The sequence below is a fragment of the Trichosurus vulpecula genome, chromosome 5 (assembly GCF_011100635.1).
Source record: "Trichosurus vulpecula isolate mTriVul1 chromosome 5, mTriVul1.pri, whole genome shotgun sequence".
NCBI classification, from domain to species: Eukaryota; Metazoa; Chordata; class Mammalia; order Diprotodontia; family Phalangeridae; genus Trichosurus; species Trichosurus vulpecula.
In genome coordinates, this window is record NC_050577.1 from 107,788,672 (window position 1) to 107,794,693 (window position 6,022).

Below are 6,022 nucleotides of genomic sequence, written 5' to 3' on the forward strand. Positions count from 1 at the left end.
TCACCTCCTCTCCCACAGCCACTCCCATCACATCTGCCTTCCTGCCCATTCCTCCCAGCCAACTCTCACGCCGGTCATTCATCTTGGCGACAGGAGAGCTGGACAATCACATGCCCCGTGTCTCGGTATTAATAAAAACTGAGTCAGTGAGGTCACACTCTGGCATTGCCGGCTAGTAAAAGTGTTCCTGTGGGAAGAGTCCTTGCCGAGTCTGTGTCTGCTACTCTCCACTGATACCCAGCTCCAAACTTCTGTTCCAAGGAGTCATAGGACCCACAATGAAGGGCTGAAAGGGTTCTTCTACCCTGACCAGCCCCTACAGTGAAAGAGGTCGTCCTTTTGTGAGCCTCGGGGATAAAACGGTTTTCAGGTTGAATTATTCCCAGAGGAGGGAAGAGCACAGCGATAATATCTTTTATCAAGGTAGCTTTCCCTCTCTGCCCCTTGGGGAGCCTGAAGGAGTAGTTACTAATGATTCCATAGTCAGTCTACAAACATGTATTAATCAGTGAGCAGAGTGCTAAGAGCTTGCCATCTGTTAGGAGGTTTACTGATTTCTGAGGTTAAATTTGAGGTCCTCCCAGGGGTGGGGAATCAGTGGCCTTGAGGCCACATGCGGCCCTCTAGGTCCTCAAGTGCGGCCCTTTGCCTGAATTCAAACTTCACACAACAAATCCCCTTAATAAAGGGATTTGTTCTGTAAAACTTGGACTCAGTCAAAAGGTGGCACCCAAGGACCTAGAAGGCCCTATATGGCCTCAAGGCTGCAGGTTCCCCACCCCTGTGTGACCTAAGCCCAAATAATGAGCCTATTAGTCCAGGGTACTCTGTGAGCGAACCCTTGCTGATGATCTCTGAGAAAGGTCGCCATTTTTATTTTGGGTCCAGGAGAGAGTCAGATGCTGTGTCATGAGCTCCTGGCCTAGGGAGAATCCATAATCTAAGCTAGATCCGGGCAGCTGTTAGAATAGTGTCAGTCTCAAAGGGTGGGACAGTGAGGGAAAAGACTGGAGCAGATCTCTGAGCCCAAAGAACCAAACTGGTTTGTATCAGGACCCAGAAGTCCAGCAGACCTCAGTCCTGCAATCTCCATGCTGGCCCTGAGGAGAGACCATTGTCTTCGGAAGCCATAGTGGTCAGAGCCAGAGGTAATTCCCAGGCCCACATTATTTTGTTTGTTTTTTCTCTGTCTCCTCAGCTCTTGAGTAGTCTATAGGTTGCTTTGTAAGATTTCTTCAGTACTTCCCACGTGTTAGTTCTGTCTCTCCAACTCAACCCGTTTGGTGCTCAATGGTAAAGACTATGTTTCTCCCAATGGTGCTTCCAGTAAAGGTTATTCCAGTATAATAGAGCACTTTTAAGGCCTGCTAGATATTTTCTTCATAACAGCCCTGTGAGGTTGATAGTACGAGTACTGAAGCAGGGCGTGGAAGGGGAAATCTGGACTTGTAATTTCATCAGTGTGAAGAATTCCCAGAATATAAACTCATTCCCCAGACTTAGATCAGCAACTTTTCTGGAACGTGTTTTTAGATAGGTCACACAACTGATAGGTGTATCAGAGTCAGGATTTGAACCTAGGCCTTCCTGACACCAAGGTCGGCCCTCTCTCTACTATATACAACAGGCTGCCTCTCAACCAGAAATCATTATCTCCATGTCTCAGATGAGGACACAGGCTATAAGAGGTTAAGAGACTTCCCCAACTGACACAGCTTCTAAGCATCCGACGTCGATCTCTTGACTCCAGCATTATTAATCCACGACTATGCAGGAGTGCTTCTCATGTTTAATTTGGGCTAATGACCAATGGACTAACTCACTGGGCTCAGGCTCCCTGCCTGTAAACTGTGTAGAGTAATCTCAGCCTCTCCTTAACTCACAGGGTTATATATAAGAGACAGGAAATATTTATCCAAGTAAAAAACCTATAAAGATAAAATGAACTAATAAAAAACTACATCATCCCCAAAGGGAAGTGCTTTGAAAATGGCAGGTGTTCATGAGTCGTAGCTAATTTGCTCAGTGGTTAGAGTAAACCACTCGAAGTTTCCATCCTGTTGATCTTGGGACAGAGACAAGCTATTGCATAGCTGCGGCCATAATCATCTTGCAAATGTATGTAGTTGGTCCAGGGAGGGGCTAGTAAATTTTTAACAATCAGCTCTCTGGGGGGAAAAAGGCATGCTGAGGTGACAAGCCCTTAAGTTTAAACTGCATTACTAACATTTTTCCATCATTTTATCAAGTCTAGACAGCCAACAAGATAAATAAGCCTTGATTTGAGGTGTTTGCCAACTTCCAAGGTGTAAATGGGCAGCTAGGTGGTACAGTGGATAGAGTGTTGGGCTTGGAATCAGAAAGACTCGTCTTACTAGCTGTATGACCCTGGGCAAGTCACTTAACCCTGTTTGCCTCGGTTTCCTCATCTGTAAAATGGGCTGAAGAAGGAAATGGCAAACCACTCCAGTATCCTTGCCAAGAAAACCCCAAATGGGGTCACAAAGAGTCGGATAGGACTGAACGACAAGGTACAAATGCTCTTATTAAAAATTTAACAATTGGCTCTTAGAGGCTGGTTGGAGTTGGCCCGAGCACACCCCTAGGTAGGCCCAGGAGGAAACGTAGACAATTCAATGCTGAGCCTCCAAATCTGTAAGCATAACTTAAGTTATCTTGTCCTGCCAATTTGAGGGGAGGGGCGGGATTCTGAGGAGTGAAAAGTAGTGTCCACAGAATCTAAAGTTTTATTATTGGAATACTAGAAACAATACTGGACAAGAAGTAAGGAAAGTTGGATTCTTTTCCAGCATTGCCACCAACTGACTAGCAATGTGACCTTGGAAGAGAAATTTTCTTCTTTCTTTATATTAAAACAAAGGGGTTCATTGATATTATTTCCAAGGTCCCTTAGAAATCTCGGATTTACCAGTAATCCTCAACTGCCCTCTAGTGGCTTTAGGGAACCAAAGTGCCAAAGAAGAAGTTCCTGCCAATAGGAACTTAAATTGATCTGAGCCTGCTCCCTGGCCAGACTAGATGTTACGGCCCATTTATAGATGCCTGCCAATTTGCAGGTGGGAAAAGAAACGAAAAGGGAATGAGCATTTGTCCATTGCCTATTATGTGCCAGGCACTGTGCTAATCACTTAGGTGGGTAGAAACTTAAGAGCAAACCCATTGCCTGGCAGAATGCTGCCAGGTTGGCTTGCTTTTGTGAATTTTTGGAAAGATTTTCAAACTTTTTTGAAAGCTTTCTTTTTTGTTATTTCAATTTCCTTGGGAATTTGGTTAGGATAGGTGAGGAAGAGTGAATTAAACACTAACCAGCCCTCAGATTGAGTACTTTCTTTGCCAGACTTAGATTTTTTTTTTACCTTGCAATAATATGTAGAAAAGGGTAGGAGACTTGGTATAAGTCATAGGAAGATTACCTGCCAATTCTCTGCTATCGGACATTCCCAGGAGCCTGTTTTGAAACTCTTGGAATGCCAGTTGGAATTCTGAGAAATTTAGAAAGAAGATCATTTTGTTTTTTCAGGAAATCCAGTGAAATACAGATGAAATTACAATTGTGTGAATTAATGGCTCCCCATTTCAACTCCTGCCCTTTGTCCTCCTCCCCAGTTCTTAGTATCCAATTTGAGGAAGAAATGAACCTTTCTGTGTTTGCGCCTGAGCTTCCTCATTGTGCCAGTGAGAATCCTGCAGATAAATGGGAATGAGGAAGAGGAAAACACATTATCCAGTTAAAAACTCTCTCAACTGTATACCAGTGTCTTTGTAGTGACCTTCCCAATTCTGTAGCGAGGATTCCAATCCCATAAATCTTTGGGACCAGAAAGATTCTTCCTGCCTAAGGAGGTATTTATAGGCATTGTAGAACAGGGCTTTTTTTTTTTCTTAAGCTGGGGGTTTTCAAAAAAAAAGGTCCTGGGAAGAAGACAGAAGTGGAAAGAAAGGAGATTGGCTGGCTAGGTAAAGGCACCGAGATGATGCATCTCTTTCAAGCCTAAGGATTTGGTTCTGCTGCCCATCTGTGATCTGAACAGCAGCAATTGATTTCTGACCTGTCAGCCTTCAGTGAGATGAATAGCACTGGCAGCCCAAACATTGAGATAAAGTTCCTTCTGTGTTCACACCAAGGACAAGTTGTCCAGGTTTATAGACCCCAAGGTTTATAGGCTCTCTCAACTGGATTTGGGGCTAGGTCCATGCTGGACTCACAAACTTCCATCTTTGGGGGGGTTGAAAGGGAGTAAGGAGGTATGCTTAGGGTCATGGCCTTGGAGAGTACTTGCATTTGAAGTATTTTCTTGATGTCACCATGTTTCCTGTTCTAGTTAAATGTTCTTTCTCTCACTACTATAATATGAGGTTGTGTGATAAATCTTGATTGGTCTAAAAAAAGGAGACTCATTGGGTTGAACATTCTGGGGTGCTACTGTGAGTAATTTCGGACCACTTGTCCCAACATTTGAGACATCATGATACAGGGGAAAGAGATTCGTGGTCAGAGGACATGGATTCAAAGCTCCGCTTCCTACCTAGGAGACTTTGGACGAGTTATTTAACCCCTCTGGGCCTCAGTTTTTTCATCTATAAAATGAGGGGAGTGGACGACGTAACCTAATATCCCTTCTAGCACTAAATCTATTAATCCTATTTATGATCCTGGACACTGTTATGTTTGTCATCTATGTGAATCTTAGTTCAACACTAAATTCACTTAACCACATCATCAATTTATAGACAGTCCCTGAGACACTCCCCAGTTTTTAAAAAGAAAAAAAACCTACCTACCTACAAAATAGCAAACTTTTTTTTCTAAAAAACCAAAAATCTTTTTTCACAAATTTGCTGGTATAATATAGCAATTTCAGCTTAACTTTGACCCAGTAAATGTAATGACAGAGAGACGAGGACCTAGTTTGTAGCTGGGCACTTCTCTGAAAATGAGCTATGGGCTATATATAGATGTAAGCCATGCAGGCTGACCCACATCCCTGATTTCACCCACTCTTGTGTGAAAGTGAGAAGAAGTCAGAATTACTAGCTCCTGTCATTGTGGTAGGTGAGGAAGGTGTAGGGAACACAGCAATGATCCCTCTGAGACTTAGTTTCCTTATCTGTAAAATAAAGGTCTTGGGTTGTCACTCTCTAAGGTTCCTTCTAGCCCTAAATTCTATGATCCTACAATGAGGGTAAGTTTTCCCAGGATCACCCAAGCAAATGGTGAAAGGGCTAGATCCCCAAGTTTTCTGATTCCCCAGGTGAATATTCTATCTGCTGTCACCAGTACAATTTCTCCCCATAGACTGATTATTAGGACTTCCAGAAGACACTGACAAGTATAGTGGTGAGGCTCCATTGATCATCCTTCTACACTTAAAAGATTACCTTTGTTAGGCAAAAACATGCAGTGAGGGATTAAAGCAATGTATCAGAACTGAGTGTAAACAGGGCCTGTAAACCTCCTTGAATCAATCAAAACCATTGCATGAGACACTTGATCATGCCTGGAAGAACTTGTATTAAAAGGTGGAGCTATTTGAGAACCCAGATAGAGACTGAGAGGGTCTGGATGCAGAGAGAAAGGAGAAGGGCATACAGAACTTGGATGGAAAGAACCAGCAACACAGGGTCACCAGCAAAAGGAGAAAGAAGACAGGACTGAGCTGTGGAAGAGAAAAGAAATATTGAGAAGAGCCATCAGCTCTAGAGTTATCCCAGAGCAAAAGATTCAATTTGAATCTGCTATCAGAAATAGCAGAAGTACTAGTTCTATCTATCTACTAAAGGACTGAGGGAAATGTAAAGAAAAAGGTCTGTTCTATCTCCACTTTCCCTACACAGGCCATATCTATCCATAAACACCGTAATAAAATCTATTGCTTTGTTATTCAAACATTTCCAGCAACCTGAATTTTGCCTCAACTATAAAGAGGCCAGGAACTAAATAGAGCTACGTATAAGTATAAAGGCAGAGAGCTATACCTCTGCCTAAATGTTAGGAATCTTC